Here is an 18,883-nt window from a genome sequence, read left to right as displayed (position 1 = left end):
GAAATTGCTATTCCAGCATAGGGCACCATGCTGGGCACATCTGACACAAAGGCAAGAACCTGGAGTCCACCTATCCTGAGGGTTCTCCTGGACAGATGGTTCCACCCTGAGTCAGGAAACAAGTTCAGAGGATGCTAGTTGGATCAGGTCATCTGTCTCCAACATGGCAATATGTTAGTTACCCATGTGTGCTACCTTGTCCCTGAGGCCACTGGAATGGCTGCCCAGGGAGGGAGCATCCAATGCCCCAAACACATAACCTGGCAGGGTCAGTCCCCCTCATCCCAGCCCACACTGTACAGTATAGGAATAGGGCTGGGAATAGCTGCACAGAGACCTCAGAGGTGAGGGTAGGGGAGACGCTGTGAGGAAGAGGGGCTGGCAGGACGTGGGTGAACCTACGCAAAACAGGCAGGGGTGACGCGGACCTTTGCATACCTTCTGTGCTATCTGTATCCTGCCAGTATTAGAAAATGTACCTAAGGAACCCCAGTGTGTTTCTGACTGCAAGGGTGGGGATGGGGTCCTTCTAAGATCACAAAATTGTGAGTATGCAGCCTCCCCTGGGATAGGACATGAAAACTTCTGAGCCACACAGCAGGTTCAGACAACCCTTGCTGCAGCATGGGTTTCAGGTACCAGACAAGGTGTCCAGGCTCCAGCTCTATCTCTGCCTTACTGTCCCTGACTTTGGGAAGGGATACTGTGCTCTATAAACATTTTTAGAAGTAAAGAGGCTCAGATGAACTCCCCTTTAGGCTATGAAGGTAGAATGAGCATCTGGCTGTCAATTCAGCCTCAAGAAATAGATGCTATGGATACTTCCTCCCTCCCCTCTTTCCTAGCCTACGCCCCTTCACCCTTCAGCAGATGGCGTCTCCATAGGTGCTCCACTTTTTCCCACCTTTTTAGGGGAGTAAGATGATATCCACATAGGCCTCTAGGTGCATAGGAACCCCCTACCCCAGCTCTGCTCACAGCCAGTCTTTGAACTACTTGGAACAGCCAGTGTTGGTGGGGTGACAGGAGAAGGTGGCCCACATACACATGCCTTTCCCCCAAGAGTGTCAGTGTTACTGGGGTGGGTGTTATGAAGAGGCCTAGCTCAGATGAGGAGACACTCCAGGCAGCTTGACCCTGGGAGGGTAGCACAAGATGTATAGGGGGAAAAACAATGAAACCATGTTAATAGGAAGAATAAAATCACACATCTTTTTATACAGTATGTAAGGGTTACAGCTCAGAGGCAAGGAATGGCCCTTAGAGTATTCTGGGGGGTGGGGCCTGGCAGTTGGAGGTTCTCAAGGGTGTGGTCCCCGTTTTTTGTTTGCTACTGATAAACAATCAGGGGTTGTAAAAGGGGGTAAACATTATCATTAGATTACTTCCTGTTGAATGGGAGCATTGAAGTCCTCGCAGACCTCTGGACTAGGGGCTGGTAATCCTCTAATAACAACTGATTAAAAGTCTGGCTAGAAATCCTTTGGATCTTTTGTTAAAGAAATCTAGACAAGAAGTTTATAAGGCAGGGTATGACTAGCAGGATTAAGAATTAAGATTAAGTTAAATAGTATCAAGCCAGTGATGGTGGTGCATGCCTTTAATCCCGCACTCAGGAGGCAGAGGCAGGTGGATCTCTGAGTTTAAGGCCAGCCTGCTCTACAGAGCAAGTTCCAGGACAGCCAGGAATACACAAAGAAACCCTGCCTCAAAGGAGGGGGGGGGGAGGTAATATCCAGTTTCAGAGGCATCGAGCTGTTCCTCATATTTTTGGAGATCTGTCGGGAGTTGCTGGATCTTGTCTTTTACTCTACCCAGCTGGTTGACGTAGAAGTAAATTTCCTCTCTGAGGAAGAGGCAAAGGCCACTCTTCTCTGCTGTTAGTTGCCAATTTTTTAGTACCACAATGGCCTCAAGTCTATTTGGCTCAGGAAGGTAAGGATGGTCTTGGTCGCCTGTTGGAGATCTTGGATGGACTGAGAGGAAAAGTTAGTCCCACTGTTCCAGTGATGATATACAGTCAATATTGTCTCTAATGGTTCCCAAGTGGTTTGGATAGAAATAAAAATGTTTTCTTAAAATCATATACTAACCTTCTTGTTTTGGATAGAGCAGATTGAGTGCCCTATCATATTGTAGAACTACTTTGGCTGATGAATCTACCTAATGATAGATTTGGGTCAATTTGGTTCTAACAGGTACCTTTCCTGGTATGCCATTAGCACTACAGGTAGCCATTTGTCCTCTGTATCAGAGAGTTTCCTAACATTCCAGACTTTTGTAGAGAATAAGAGGCAACATCAGGGCCCAGAAAGTCTGGAATGCTAGTCAAAGGTCAGGAAGAGATTTAAGCCAATGGGTAAGACCACAAGTGGTGGTTGTGAGTTTGACCCAGGAGGGACAAACAACTAACATTCTCCAAAGTAGCCGGGCAGAGTGTTATTTAGTATCTGATAGATGTTAAGGTCAGAAAGGACAGAGAGGTGGGATCAGTGTGGTCCATGCTCCCTCCAGATGGCCGCATGTGACAGGAGAATATGGAAGGCATATTTAGAATCTGTGTAAAGGTCTAGGGATTGTCCCTTTGCTAATTGAAAGCATAGGTAAGAGCCATTAGTTTGGCTTGTTGCTTTATGGTTTTGGCTGGGAGAGCCTGTATCTCGACCTCCTTAGTATCTGAAACATCCTGCCTTTCAGATTCCCTCATGTAGGAAGGAGGTAGCATCTGTGAACAAAGTGTAGGTGGCCTGAGGTAGGGCTTCCTCAGGTGTGTGTGGGGGGGGATGAGGTAGTATTTCTTCAAGGGTCTTGATGCAAGAGTGAGATGGGGAATATTACCTGGATTGGTAGGGGAAGGAGATTTGAAGTGTTGAGAGTTGGGTATGACCGGAAGGTAAGTGTGGTGTCTTCTACCAATGCTATCTGAAGAGAAAGAACTCAGGAAGAGGGCAGTGTTTGCAGACCCTTGTATGTTAGAAGGTGAAACAGGAGGTGGGGAGGGAAGAAGGTAGGAGGTGACTTGAAGGTTAACTTCTTTGATTCACATATAAGAAGCTTGGCTGTGACCAGAGCACACAGGCGAGGTATCCATCCTTGGACAGTATGGTCCAATTTTCTTTGATAAGAATTCAACAGGAGCAAAGGAAGGGCCCAGTCGATGACCCAGGACCCCGAGTTAAGTCCTACACTTGGTTGGGAACTGACTCAGCCCATCCTGGAAGAGGGCCTGTTGATGCTTATGAAAGGACTTGGTAATGGGTGCAAGGAGGGGGTTTGTGTGAGAGGCCAAATGCTGCCTCATATCGGGGGTGAGCAAAAAGGGAGACAGAGGGGACTTAAGAGCACAGGAAATCAGCCATGGACAGGATTCCATTCTTGGTGGTCAGAACTGTGAGTGATGTGACTGAATTGTGTGTGTTCTCTCTAGGATAGTGGTTTGGTGAGTTGGAGTAATAGCTAGCCTCACAGAATTAGCCTGAGGGATGGACAGCTGGACTTTAGTGGCTGAGACTCTGTGTCCCTGACCATACACAAAGTTTAGTAGAGTAGAGGTTTCTGACTGACTAATTTGTAGGGATGGACTACAGAGGAAAAGATCTTCTACATATTGTATAAGCTTGGATTTAGGAATAGACAGAATAAGTCAGAGGCCAAAGCCTGACTGAATAGATGTGGGCTGTCCTAGAACCCCAAGTTGGATAGAAAGGTGGGTGTCTGGGTTAGTCCAAGTAAAAATAAAGATATTTTGTTACTCAGGGTCAAGAGGAATGGAAAAGAAGACATCCTTGAGGTCAAAGACAGAAAAACAATAGGTCCCCGAGGGGATGGTGGAGAGGAGAGTATGGCAGTCAGCTACTATGGGGTGAAAGGAACCACTGCCAAGGTAATAAACCAGAGATCCTGAACCAAGCAGTAGGTTCCATCGGGTTGAGTTTTTTTTTTTTTAAACTGCTAGTGTATAGGGATAAATCACATTGTGATTGTGATGACCACCTAAGGCTTCCTGTGGAGATGGTGGTGGTTGAGCCAGGGGAGCCCAGGTCCCCTCAGTTGTCCATAGCCTAAAAGATCATTTGGAAAGCGACTTTGGCTTGATATCCTCATGCCACAAGGAACATGGGCAGTTAGCAGCCCAGTGTCCCTCTTGATGGAACCTTGGACATGGTCGATGGACTTTGTAAAGGTTCAGGTAGACCTGAGCCCAGTGACCCTTCTGACCACATTTGGAGCAGGGACCCAGAGAGTCTTATGCTTTCAGAAGCAAAGGGTTGACGTGGGATTCCCCTCTGTATACTATGAATATGTTTTATTACCATTGGTTAATAAAGAAGCTGTTTTGGCCTATGACATGGCAGAATATAGCTCAGAGGGAAAACTAAACTGAATGCTGGGAGAAAGAAGGCAGAGTTCGAGAAACGCCATGTATCTGCCGAAGGAGGCAGTTGCTGTGTAGCTGCCCAAGAAGCAAGAGGTAGCAAACCACAAGCTTCATAGTAAAATATAAAATAATAGAAATGGGTTAATTTAAGATGTAAGAGCTAGCTAGGAATATGCCTAAGCCATTGGCCCAACAGTGTTGTAATTAATATAGTTTTTGTGTGGCTATTTGGGTATGGGCATCATGGAAACTAAAGTACAGTCTTCATGTACAAGCGGGCAGTTGCTATGGCTCACTGAAAGGCCTTAGTTGTCATCAGATATTTTTGGTTTGAGCTTTGTACACCTTAAAGGCCACCGACCACTGCTAAGACTTCTGTCCCCTCTCTAGGCATTTAAGTTTGGCCCTAAAGTCAAGAACACTCTGGGAGAAATAGGTCATAAGGAGTCGTTTCCCATCTAGCGTCTTGGGATCCAGACTGGTATATTTTAGGAAGGCCTTTGTAAGGCAGTCCAGGAATGGAGAAGCGTTTTCATGTTTGTCTTGGATGACTCTTGGATTTTTCCATGATGTAATGCTTTTTAGGTAGTTTTATGGGGACTGGCCAAGAAACAAGGTATAAACTGGTCTCTAGCTAAAATGCCACCCCCACCCCCACCCCAGGTTTGTAGTTCCACTCGGGATCCTGGTCAGGGACCGACTCAGCCCCAGTTGGGTGGGGAGCATTAGTTTGGTGGATCTCATCTGCATGCATCCTAGCCTGGTTCCAGACTCGCCTGCACTCCTTGGGGAGAAAGTTGCTGGCGAGAATCACATAAACATCATGGAAGGTGAGGCTGTAAGGGTGAGCAATATATTAGAACTCTTTGATGAAGGTAGAGACGCCGACATTTTTCTATCTGCGAGAGTTTGCTTAGTGAGAAGGAGACATGTGCCCTGACCAAGCCTTCCACCTGGGTGACTTTTCACAGGGGGAGAACCATGGTCAGGTTAGGCCAGGTAGGGGGAGGTAGAGAGGGTCCCATGGTGGAGCAGGAGTGCATAGCAGGAAGACTAAGGGCTACCTGTGGGCTAAAAGTGGGCACCTGAGAGGGTTGATCTGGACAGCCTATCACAGAGGGTGGAGAAAGAGAGACCAAAGAGGCCAGAGAGGAGCGAGGGACTGTGGGTTGAGGCTGATAAGGGGGAAGGTCGTTAGTGTGACCAAAAATAGTGGAGAAATCATCTAGTTTGGGCTTCAGTAAAAAACAAAAACAAAAGGTTGGCTTATACCATGTGGTCACTTTTAATCAAAAAGAGGATGAAGTCACATGGCAAAACCAATCCTTCCTAACCCTAGCAAAACTGGCCGTCAGCTACGTGGCTGTCTCCATTCAGATGGGGTACTAGCAGCTAAGATGGCAGCAAGCCACATGCTTCCTTTAAGATTAGCCAGGTATAGATTTTTAACTAACAACCCAGTGTTATGAGTTTTACGTTAACCCCTTTGTTACAGATTTCACAGATTTTTCAGTCATACCCAATACACTTACAAATCTTGAGGCACAGAAAGTTTACACAATAGTCTTAGAAATCTCAAGGTAAGATAAGACTTATGCCTTAGCAAAAGTTTCAGCGAGTTAAACAAAAACCAAAAGAGTATGAAATGAATAGTTCCAGTCCCCACGGAGGGTAGTCTGTCCCTTTGCTTTGTTTTGCTGTCCTTCCTCTGTCACATAGTCGGATGGATCAGCTGATATGGAACGGAAATTTTGGAGGAAACCTTTACACAAGCATTCTTGGGTCCAGAAGAGGGGGAGCCATATCCCAACTCCAGAGTCAGCTTTTAGTTGAAGATGAACAGCATAAAACAACAGTCTGCTGCCCCTTGTATCTAAGACATCTGAATCCCTGTAAACATCTTAAGGCATAGACTATAAAAGGGAAGGCGAAATGACCAGATATTTCAGTGGTTAAGAGCACTGACTGCTCTTCCAGAGGTCCTGAGTTCAATCCCCAGCAACCACATGGTGGCTCACAACCATCTGTAATAAGATCTGGTGCTGCCTTCTGGCCTGCAGACATACATGCAGGCAGAATATTGTATATTAAATAAATAAAATAAAGTTAAAAAATAGTATATAAACAGTAAAAATTGTTGAGAGTCAACCCGAGACAAACCCAGCACCCTAGAAGGGGCAGGGACCAGATGTCTTAGTTAAGGTTTCTATTGCTATGAGGAGGAAAGGGTTTATTTCAGCTTACAGTTCCATAACACTGTCCATCACTGAAGGAAGTTGGCAGGAACCTGGAGGCAGGAACTGATGCAGAGACCATAGAGAAGTGTTAATTACTTGTTCCACAAGGTTTGCTTAGCCTGCTTCTGTTATACCCTCAGGACCACCTGCCCGTGGGCAGCACCACCTACAATGGACTAATTATAAAAATGCTGCCCACAGGTCTATCTGGTGGGGCTATTTTCTCCTTTGAGGTTCCCTCTTCCCAAATGACTTGAGCTTGTGTCAAGTTGGCATAAAACTAGCCAGCACACCAGCTCAGCAGTCTGAAGGAAGCAAAGACTAACCCAGCAGTCTAGAAGAAACAGAGGCCAGCTAAACAGCCGGAAAGAACCAGAGGCCAGATGAGCTTCCTGGAAGAAGCTCAGAACAACTAAGAGAGTAGAAAGGACATTCAAACACGTGGAGCTGCCTACAGGCTATGTATGGTACAGATTTGCAGTTTCTACTCCTATGAGTAGCCCTCACTCATACTCCCGTAAGTAACACTAATAACACTCATTGGCTCGCTAAGTTGGACTTTAGTGGTATCTGTGCTTTGGTCTACTGCCAGTTCCTTCTCTAGGATGAACAGGCATTTATTCAGATCTCCCCACGTCTGTTAGGAGCCACCAGCCTTTCCCATTCCCTGGCACAGTTACCAGACTCACCGTCCTGATCCTCTTGGGTCCTGACCCCGATGAGGTAGCTTTCTGCTTCTCAATGGAGCTCCTAGAAGCCATGGGAAATGATCTGAGAATGTGGTGGGAGGAAGACAAATGGACAGCCCAGGCTGGCCTCAAACTCGTAGTCCTCCCCTCTCTGCCTTCTTCAGCAAATCCTGCTGGCATGCACCACCATAAGCCCATTCCCTGTGATGGGATACCTGGCTCAGCCTTGATACAGGAGGGAGGGGCTCGGTCCTGCTTCAACTTGGTGTACCAGACTTTATTGACTCCCCAAGGGAGGCCTTACCCTCTCTGAGGAGTGGATGGGGGAGGTAGAGGCAGGAGAAGGTGTGGGAGGGGAAATGTAAAATTTTTTAAATTTTTAAAGAAAAATAAGAAATGGGAAGGGAAGTACAGAGGTTTGTGATGACCCTTCATTTCTGCACTGATTAAAAAAAAAGAAAAAGGAAGAAAGAGAAAAATGTAGCCTTGATACAGAGCTTAGGCTCCTGCAAGCACTGACAACATGTCTGTGACAGCTATGAGGCATCCCTGTGGGAACGAGGTTCTCTGCTCTCTACTCAGAGCCCCGTTGTGGGACAGGAGAGGTTTCTCTGGCAGAAAATACGTAACAAGCAATAGGGTATTCTCTGTGGCAATCATATACATAGCCAGCTCATGTAACATGTTTGTCTTGACCTGGATCCCACCCCACAGCCAAGAAAACAGAGCCTAAATCAGAGGTTTCCATATGGAGTGTTTCTGTTCTCAGGTAACTACAGAGCCTGTGGGGGTGCAGGAGAGGGGGCCAGAACAAGTGGACTCCAATATGAAATTCATACAAGGATTGAACCCAGGTCTTACCCAATACCAGGGGCTGAAATGACTGGGTCTAAGCCCTCTTGTAGCTACTCAGGATCTCCAGATGTCCTGAGCCCTGGACCCATCCAGCCACTCACTGTCTTCTCTAGCTATCTTTTGCTGTGATAAAACACCATGCCCGAAAGGGACTTGGGAGACAATTCGCTTACATTTCCACATCACAGTTTATCATTAAAGGAAGTCAGGGCAGGAACTGAAGAGAAGAACCTGGAGACAGGAACTGAAGCAGAAGCCGTGGAAAAGTGCTACTTCCTGGCATGCTCTACCTGCTATATAATACCATCCGGGACCACCTACCCAGGCATGGCACTGCCATAGTAAGTGGGGCCCTTCCACACCAATCGTTAGTCAAGAAAATGCTCTACAGACTTACCTGTAGGCCAGTCTTAGAGAGGCATCTTCTTAGTTAAGACTCCCTCTTTCTGGATATGTCTAGCTTTGTGTCAAGTTGGCAAAAACCAACCAGCACACCAGCCAAGACCACTTCTAGCATCAGGATAAGGACACAGGGTAGGCCTGGCTTGCTGAAGGAGCCTGACTTGGGTTGGAAAGAAGATAGAAGTATTTTAATTTACAAAAGGGACTACCTTATTGTGCACATAGCACTTGAGGCTAGTTTGGCAGTGTTAAAAGCCAGATGTTCCTCTAGATCTAAGATAATTCAAGGGTAGATAGAAGGTCCCTTCAGAGTTGCATTGGGGTATAGCAAACTATATTATCCATCTAACTTGAGCAGGCTGTTTCACAGAGGAACAGGAGTGGTCTAAGATTGATAATCTTCTATCTTCAATGAGACATTGTTCTCCAGAAAGTGAGGAGGAAGATGCTCACATGAGCTACAATAAAAAATAGATGGAACTCACTAATATGAAAGTTTGCATGTAAGCGAAGGAGCTGGGATCAGTCAACAACAGAGAGCATGGAGGAGAGGTGGGAGGTCGGAGATTCTGGGGCCAACTGGACGTTCCCTGAGCGCTCAGGAGGGAAAGCAGTGCAGCTAGTGCAGCTATCAAAGCTCGAGATCTTGGACAAAAGCCTGGGATAGAGTGAAGCCATTGGCTCAGGGCCACCTCCTTCTCAGCTCTGCCTTGTCCTGGCCTAGTGACCCTAGCCTGGGCAAGTCATTGTGCCACATAAACTTGTGTACTTTGTTGCAAATTAGACTCTTACCGCCTTAACGAAAGCTAACTCACCTAAGGCAGGTGACATGCCTTGTTACCGTAGTGCATGGCAACAGCCTTACTACCAGGAGGCAAACTGTAGCTTGTCAGCCTGTGCAGCCACCACTCTGTTCCTTGTTCTTCTGTCTGTGAGCATTTTTGGTCCCTCGCTTCCCCCATGGTCTTTGGTATATTACATAATTTCAGGTTATCCTCAATGGTCAAGTCATTATGGAGGTGGAGGCAGGTGTCACCAGGATCACCCTGAATCCTCAAACATTCAAGGACATCCACTCTAGAGCGAGGTTCAGCCAAGTATCTAGGATGCTGGATAAGTCACCCTTGAGAACCTTCCAGCACACTGAGGTCACAGAGTTGATGTCGTAGGCTGCCACTGGCAAATAAAATCTGAGTCTCTTGGTGTCTGTCCTCTCATATAAAGTAAGCTTATCCCTATGGTCACTACCACAGTATGGAAGGAAAGACAGGACGTAGTGATTAGAAGGTGCTGTCCCATAGGGAGTCCTGCAAGCATGGAGAGGCTACACAAATAGATAGGTAGAGAGACGGTCAGTAGTAGACAGGGCATCAAAAACTGAACTCAGCTTATCCAGCTACAAATGGCCCAAGAAGAACTCAGGCTCACTCACAAACTCCTAGGTCCAAAGAAAAGCCATTCCGTGGTAATTCCAGGCTACAAGTCTGCTGGGCACAGCTGCCTGTGTGCTTTTCCTGTGTCTCTTACCCCCACACTTTCCAGGGACAGCATTCCAAACTACATATCTGTGTTGGCTCATTTTATATCACCTTGACACAAGCTAGGTTATGTCTAGGAAGAGGGAACCATAATGGAGAAAAACGCCTCCATAACACTCGCTTGTGAGTAAGTCCATGGTACATTCTCTTGACTGCTGATTGGTATGGGAAGGTGGGGGGAGGGGAAGCAGGCTCAGGCTGAGCAAGTCACAAAGAGCAAACCAGTAAGCAGCACTCCTCCCTGGCCTTTACATCAGTGCCTGCTATCAGCTACCTGCCCTGTTTGTGTTCCTGCCGTGACTTCTCTCAGTGATGGACCTTGATGTGGAACTATAAGCTGAAATAAACCCTTTCCTCTCCAAGTTGCCTTTGGTCATGGTGTTTTATTGCAGCAATATAAACCCTAACTAAGACAATATCAAATTCAGTCCTACTCAGATGACAGGTGTCTGTGACCCCCCGACCTCATTTGAGAGCTGCTTTAGGTCACCCCATCTCTGCCATCCCCCCAACCCCGCAGTCTGTTCTTCCCTTCTGCAGGAAGTCCTTCTATTAAGGACCTTCCAACACTGTCTCCAAACTGCTGGCTCTGTGGGGGCAGGGACAGGGTCTTTTTTGTGCACTGCCAAGTCCCCTTTGGCTGGCAGAGACCAACAATCACGTGAGCTGTTTGCTGATGCAGGTCCAGAATTTTGGAGCCAGGAAGTATCACAGGCAGCAGGGAGGAAAGGGGCTGGCTCAAGACAGACCCTGAGACATTTGGGGAGTAACGTCTCAAGAAGAGGGATAACCATGCTTTTTATGCCCATGAGGTGCTGGCTGAACGTGGCTCCAGACCCAAACAATTCTGGCCCAGTTAACACAGAGCCCACAGCCATGAAGCACAGACCACTTCATGCTAGGTTATGCTTCCCACTTTCTCCTTTACTGTAGAACCTGAGAGCCAATATCTGTCTGCTTTCCTGGTACACGAGCACCAAAAAGTCCTGCTGGCATGTGGCATGGTAGCTGCCCAGTGCTGGGCCGGTGCTAGGAATGAGCAAATGAATTCCAGGGACATCTCCCTCTACCACAAATGTAGAAACTACGGCTGTATGTACCTACATACAGTTAGATAATGCCATAATCACTCAAATTGTTCAAAAGCGCTTTTTGAGTCGATCTCACACAATAACATAGAAATTGGCTAGCTTAGGCCTATACGATGATTTGTATTATCTGGTTAATTTGATCAGCTGACACGGTACCGTCAGGTGGTATCCTGAGCTCTCTCGTAGTTTATATTATTATTCTGTGGGTTTTGGTGACTGCTGACAGTAACCCGGGCCGGGGTACCTAGCCTTATACAGTTTTGTTGGGTGACAGAGCACTTCAGATGTCAGATAATTCTATACCCTCAACCCACACCATCTCCTCTTGAGAAGACCAGTGTTGGGAGCTGGATGGGGTGTCCTCTCTCCCTGGCTAAAGGAGTGGACTGGCTTGGAGGCTACAGTGCCTCTGGCTTTTCAGGTGAGTAGTTGCCCTGTGTTCAGCACCAGAAGCAAACTCCTCAGCTGTTGCTGAGCAAGGGAGTTTGGCTTTGCTTCTCTCTGAACTTTCAAGTTTTCATATTCTGTTAGCTCGGAGAGTGTCTAGTATTTTCACTACTGCTATGCTGCCTGTCAGAATTAATGCTGTGCTTTGTGAATTAAGGCCACATATGAATAAAAGGTGGTGACCAGCAACCCTGTGCATGACCGTTGGGTAGAAAGGACAATTTGTCCCCAAACATTGGCTCCTGCCCGTCTGCCTGGGTTGGAAGATTTGTGCTTCCACCAGCCTCTCAACAGACCGCAAGTAAAAAGCCTGAGGGATTTGTTTGTTATATGTCTACCTGAGTTAGTCTATTTCCTGTGGTTACAATGCGATGGCCTGGGTGACTTCAAAAGAATGGAAGTTTGTCGCATGGTTCTAGAGGCTGGTTAAACCTAACAGCATGGTATTGGCATCTGATGGAGCCATGTGCTGTCAGCTTATGACCTAGTGAATATATCACACGATGAAATAGACAATCGTGCCTGCTAGGGGTGAGTGCCGCAGCCTCTCCCCCTCCTTTTTCTTTAGTGTTTGGCTATATTCTCCAGGCTAGACTTGAACTCCTAGCCCAAATGGTTCTCCCTGCTCAGCCGGCCAAGGAGTTGGGACTGCAAATACAGGCTATCATCCTCATCTTCTGTTGCTTCATTCTAGTCACCAATGCTACTGTAGGTTATGCTCGGAGGGCCTCATCTAATCCAAAGGCCCTCTCAGCAGCAATGGGAAACAGGGCTCAGTGCTGCCAGCCTGAGGAATTGTTTTCAGAGACCACACTACTTAAGTGAAACTGGGATTCTTGACTTGCACCACAGAAAAGAATTATAAAATGAGACAGTATGAAGCCAACTCGAAGTTGATTAAGGAAAAGTTAGTTGCTGGGAGGCTGGGGCAGAATTGTCAAGTTTAAAGACAGGTTGAGCTACAAAGTGCGTTCCAGGCCACCCTGACATGAATAGGGAGATCCTGTCTCCAAAAATGCCAAAATAAACAAGATGTTTTAATACAGTTTTAAGTACCAGTATTAAGAGGGAAAAAGAAAGCTAGGCAGTGGTGCACACACCTTTAATCCCAGCACTCGGGAAGCAGAGGCAGACAAATCTCTGTGAGTTTGAGGCCAGCCCAGTCTATAGAGCAAGTTCCAGGACAGCTAGGGTTGTTACACAGAGAAACCCTGTCTCATAAAATAAAACAAAACAAAACAAACAAACAAACAATTAAAAAAAGAGGGAGAAAGAGATGTAAGTGGCCAAGAATGTGTGAGAATATATTTTTAGGTTTACTTATTTTTATTTTTCTGTGTGTTGGTGTTTTGCCTACATGTATGTCTGTGTGAGGGTATTGGTTCCCTGGGAGCCCGAGTTTCAGACAGTTATGAACTACCGTATGGGTGCTGGGAATTGAACCCAGGTCCTCTGGAAAAGCAGCCAGTGCCTTAACCACTGAGCCATCTCTCCAGCCCATGAGAACATCTTAAAAGAGTCAAACTTAGTTATAGATATGATTTTGGTAGCCTTTGAAGTTTTATTGTTCAAGGGATTTAAAAATTAAAATATTTTGATATATTTACTATGTCAAAAATTCTAAGGAATTGTTATTTAGTAAATGAGATCATAGATTGTTTCTGAGTATGTATAAGTATACAGGGTGATACTATGGAAATAGGTCTAAAAAGTTGAGGGAATCTTTATATGTTGCTCACATAAAAATCATATTATTCTCAGTCAGCAGGGGTGAGGGCTCTTTCCCTTCCCATACCTCTTTTATTTTCCCTGTCCTTCTATCCATTATTTCTATCCACTTATTCCAATCTCTAAATACCATCAACATATGTGTGACTTTAGGGATAAAGCTTTTTATAACACATGGATTGTGGGAGCGGGGCACTAAGCATGGCAGTTTTCTTGGGGGGACAAATGTGCACTTTCTCCCAAGATTTGTAAACGTGAAGGGTCTATAAATCATGGATGTGTTAAACAAGCCAGAAGCCTGGCTATACATTCTAGGGTGGCACTCAGGATGCAAGGTTTCCTGGTTCAACAACAGATTTTGGCTTTTACTGTGCCTGGGGCATTTACAAAGGACCTTGGGGTAGGCTGGGTGGGATCTTTGCACGGTTGGGTAAGGCCCGTAGAACAGCCCATGAACAACCGAAGGGTTCCTCATCAACGTGGCTGGGTTATCCTTCCCCTAGAATTGAGAGGGGCTGGCTCTGCTTACAGACTGTTGTCTTCCCAGGGCCTCCCTGATTTCTGTGGGGGTCTATGAAGGGTCAGACTCCCTGACTGCAGGAGGTCACCAAAGAGGCCTGTGGTGAGGGGCTCTAAGCCATCGGTAGCTGGAAAGCCCATGTCCTGCTCACTAGCCTGTAGTTTTGGTTGACTTAACTTCCTTTTCTTTCTCCTTAATACCTGCTCTCTAAATAGTGCAGATCTCAGAAGGAAAGAGAATCAGAGACTTCAAAATGTACAAGGAGTTGTGGGCAGCTAAGAAAATAACTTTTGGCAGCCACCCTATGTTGGTATTATGAACCACACTTCAGACACTGTACCAAGCCCTTATTGTTCCCATGTTTCTGCCTGATTTAGCATCCCATATCTTCTATAAGGCTCACATAACTCAGGGAAACACAGAATGCATTTCCAGTTTATTCTAGGGGGCACAGAAAAAGATATAAATGAGCATCCAGGTGATAAGTACATTTTAGTACCAAGAATCCTAAGAACAGGACCTTCCATCCCCCTGGAATTAGGCTGTTCTTGTCTGGTACTCTCACATGCTGAACAACTCGGCTTCATTGTTTAGGGGTCTTCTCGTTAAAGCAAAAGATGCTTCTGTTGTCCAGGAAATTCCAAGTTCAGGGCTGAGTCAGGAAAGAGGACAGAAACCAAATACATATTTATTATGTTACATTGATGTCCAGTGTGGACATCCAAAGAGTTCAGCACGTCTCAGGCCAATTCTGAATGAAACATGGACTATAGGCCGTTTGTCAAAAACATCACCTCTGTGGGCCATCCCTCCCTGAGGATATCCAAGTTGTAGCTGCCTCTCTTTATTAGCCACAACCCTCAGGAATCAGATTTCACCTCAGCAGACCATGACACAGGGTCATCCAGTACTAGGAACACCGGGTTTAGTTCCCAGGGTCCAACACATTCCACCACCCAGCTGCCACTTCCTCTATGTGGAACTTTAGGGCATCCTCACACCCGCCCCTGTATTAATCGTATTTCTTTGTTGTTGTTTTACCTATATATTTTTTTACCTTTTTTTAACCTATATTTTATATAGTAAAAGTGCATTACTTTGGCAATAGAAGCCACGCTCCCTAGCCACCTGTCCCTCTGATGACTTATTCTCTGGATCCTGTCTGTCCGTGTGTCCTTATCTAGGCCATGGGCAGCCACAGCAGGAGAGATGTTAGGAGACAGGTATGCTACAAAGGACTCCCCACCTGGAGACGCAGCAACATCCTGGAGTGGGTCCGGTCCCACAACCAGCGTGTGCCTTCAAGGAGCACTGAATTCCCAGGCTGCTGCTTCCCCTGTGGGGTATGAGTAATGGTGAAGATGAAACCCAGGGCTTGCAGCAGAGGTGGGGCTTTGTATGCCAGCCCGTTAAGTGTGCAATGTAAATGCAGATTGTCCCCTCTCTTCCTTCTCTGTACTATGAGCTGAACCTTCACTGACTCCTCGTGATAGATGTTGAAGATGTTGATATTGTTGTCCACATGGGTCAGCCCCCAAGAATCTCCTGGGTCTTGTGTCCTCTCCAGGACTGCTTTCTTGCTGTAGACACCTACAGCCACAGCATCATGCCTTGCTGGTCTCCCTGGTAACTGGGGTGAGAGTCTGAGCTGAAGGATTGTGGGACCCAGTTGGAGCCCCTCCTCACTCATCTGGCTACAATTAGCACTAGTTGTATCTTATTGCCAGGGGTTGTTTGTGTCTAAGAACCACATTTGAGCAAAGCAGTCACCAATAGGCCTAATGTTAGCCTTTTTGGAAATGAATGGACTTGTATCAGATGAGATTGAAAATGACAAGACCTCGTGGGCCCAGAGCTGCAGCATTTGGCAGCACAGGGGCTCTGTGTCTGGAGGCCATGGCCCTTGGGGAAGAGCGAGCTATTTTTGCCTTCTGAGGTTTAGTACTTCCTGCCTGGATGCTTTGGAAGTACAGGAAACATATGAAGTTTAGCTGAGGGAAAGTGCTTCCCAAAGCATGAGCCCTGGGTGTGTGTTGGGGGCGGCAGGAGTGGGGGAGGCTCTTTACATCATGATGCTGGAGAACTTGGCTGGCAAGAAGACAGTAGAGTCTCCTGGGGATTCACAAGAGGTTATCTTCCCCCAGTTCACCTTTTCCAGAGAAAAATATCCTCAGACCTTACTTAAATTATAATTTTAGGATGGAAAATAAGTCAGAGCTGTTTATGCTATGGAAATCACATGTGCACAAGCAGAGAAAAATGAGTGAAGGAAGCCAAGCCAGATGGGTAGTGTGAGAACAGCATTCTACAGTGGGGGGACAGGGTACCACGTAAACTGTGTGAGCTCCAGCAGCCACGCTCACCTTGCTTATGATACTGGCATAGGATCTCTCAGGGGCAGGCTATTCTGGTCAAATGTATTCTGAGAAAACACAGGAAACTCCCTTCCCACAAAACTAACACAAGTGCCGGCTGGGGCCCTCAGGCATGGCTGACCCAAACTGAGGTTGGGGCGTGGGCCATCCTTCCTCCCCATTCCTGGATATCACACACCTGGCACACACCTGCACACGCTGGCCATACTAGTTTGTCCAGTATCTTCTGTTTCATCCTCCAAGTCAGAGAAGGACATTCAAGGCTGGAGCTCTGCCTAGCTGTTCTTTGAGCCCAGAGCTTGCCAGGACAGTCCGGCTAGTGTCCACATTCTTAAGGTGATGACTAGGAGGAAGTGAGGTTCAGGTGTTCAGTACCAAAGGGACATTGTGCTGGACACGCTCCTCTCGAAGGCTGTGCTTTTCCAGTTTGGTGGCATCCGCTGGTATGGACTCCTTGAGCCTCTACTATGTGTAGAACTTACTGGGCCTCGTTGATTAGGATGTGATTTGCCGCTTGACCTTGGAAGCTGCCATCTAGGGAACAGAGCATGTACTGCCTAGCCAACTGTGAAACTTATTGAGAAAGGGTTGGGGTAGTGGCAGGGTAGACAGGGATGGAATACCTGCCACCCAGCCTAGTCGGTAAGTGTCCCTAAAGATGACATTTGGTCCTCAGCCTCTCAGCTGAGCTCCACTAAAGAAGAGGAGATTGTGAGGCTGTGGGGCTCATGAGGATCATGAAACTGGAAGTGAGTTGGGCTGCAAGATGGCCAGGAAAGTGATCTGGAGATGATGGAAGTCATTCTGTCCACCCTTGCTGGACTTCAAAGAAGTGGACAGACAACATTCAAAAGTACCCACAAAGGGGCTTCCTGTTGACATTTTCACTCCTTCCCCTTCTCTGGGGCCAGAGCCTCTCTGGGCTCCACCCACCCTGCTGGGGTCACTGGCAGACGGTGGATATGAAACCATGCCACCCAGCTCCCAACCCTGCTGCAGTGTGTCTTTTTTTTTTTCTGAATCTCAGTTTGAAAGCCAGATGGTACCCCACACACCAGCCAGCACTAGGCTGCCCACCAGCACCCTACAGTTTGTGCTAAAAAACAGAAGTGAACAGAGTAACGTAGACCAGAAGTCATGTAGAACCCTAAATACACACACACTCAGGAGTCCGTGCTAACAGGAGGCCACTCCAAGGTGAACGGAGGATCCTTCTTAGCTCCATGCCTCTAGGACAGTCAATCTTTTCATAGGTAAGAAGAAAGCCATAAGCCTTTCATTAGCGCTACAGACACAAACATCGCCCTTTTCTTTCCCACCTTGTTTCATCTACGACAGACACAAGGCTTCTAGGGGGCACCGGTTCAAGGGCTGGGTAAGAAAATAGGTACCACACCTTGCTTGGTAGGTGTTTGAGACAAGATGTGGGGCACTGGATCCTCTTCCAGAAGGCAGTGAGGGAGTAGACATGGCTACTTGCCATTTCTAATGGTTACAGACTATGCAGGATGACAAGCCAGGGTGGCTGAGCTGAAGGATGGGCAGGGGAGAGACTGAGGGTCTGTGTTCCAAATCGCCAGGGAGATGATAATCTCACCTTGCACTTTCTTCCAGATGCCCATACTTACTCATCTGCCTCCTTCATTCCTCCACCTCTTTGCTCTGATTCAAGACAACATGCTCTCACCAGGCAGTGGTAGCAGACGAAAAACCAAAACCAAAACAAAACAAAACAAAAAGACAACATGCTCTCAATACAGTAAACATAATGCCTTGCCCATTTCCCATCGTCTGCCAGTGCCGGTGCCAGTATCCATAGCCCGGCCCTTTGGTAGTATCTCGGTGAGACTCTCACAACCTCAGAGGGCTCAAGCTTAGGCTCCACTACTCTTGGATTTCAGAACGGCCCCTGCTACCACCATGAATTTATATAGCATTTTAGCTCTCTGAATGTTTGCAAAAGGAACTTCTAGGTGTGTGACAAAGCTTTTCCTAAGGAGATGGAACACGCATGTTTACTCACCCCAGACAGGGAACTCATGACAGATCAAAGTACAGATACCACCCAAGTCCAGTGTGGTGAACTTGGGGTTGCTTTCAGGAATAGAAATGACTCAAAGACAGCTGCATCACTAAGGACCAGCCCAGCTGGGAACATAGAGCACACTGCCCAGCTTACAGGTAGCTGGACAGGTTGGAGAGTGTCCTCTCTAGGTGCCTCAGTTGGTCTACACCTCTTCCAGACAGGCTGGTTTCTGCCTCTTTGAGGCAGCTATTTTGATCTGAGCCTTCTTTGCAGCTTTTCTCCTCTGAGTCTTCTTTGCAGCTCAGCTTCTTTCAGTCTGAGAGGGGTTTTGTCAGCTTTTATTTACTCTGGCAGGAAGGGAGCCTAGTGAATCTGGTTAGTTTCAGGGACTTCCTGTAGCTTGTTTAAGGAGCTTCCCTGCATAATGGAATATTTCATTATCAGAGGAAACTGTTACACAACGCCAGGGCTGTCAAAATGGCTCAGGAATGAAGAGCACTGGTTGATCCTGTGAGGACCTGAGTCTGATTCCCAGCACCCACATGTCAGTGCACAACCATCTGTAACTCCAGTCCTAGGAGATCCAGCCCCTCTCCT

This window comes from Alexandromys fortis, unplaced genomic scaffold, assembly GCF_014885135.2.
Source record: "Alexandromys fortis isolate MF-2015 unplaced genomic scaffold, M_Fortis_MF-2015_v1.1 scaffold_349, whole genome shotgun sequence".
Classification (NCBI taxonomy): domain Eukaryota; kingdom Metazoa; phylum Chordata; class Mammalia; order Rodentia; family Cricetidae; genus Alexandromys; species Alexandromys fortis.
Note: the sequence above shows the minus strand (reverse complement) of the source record.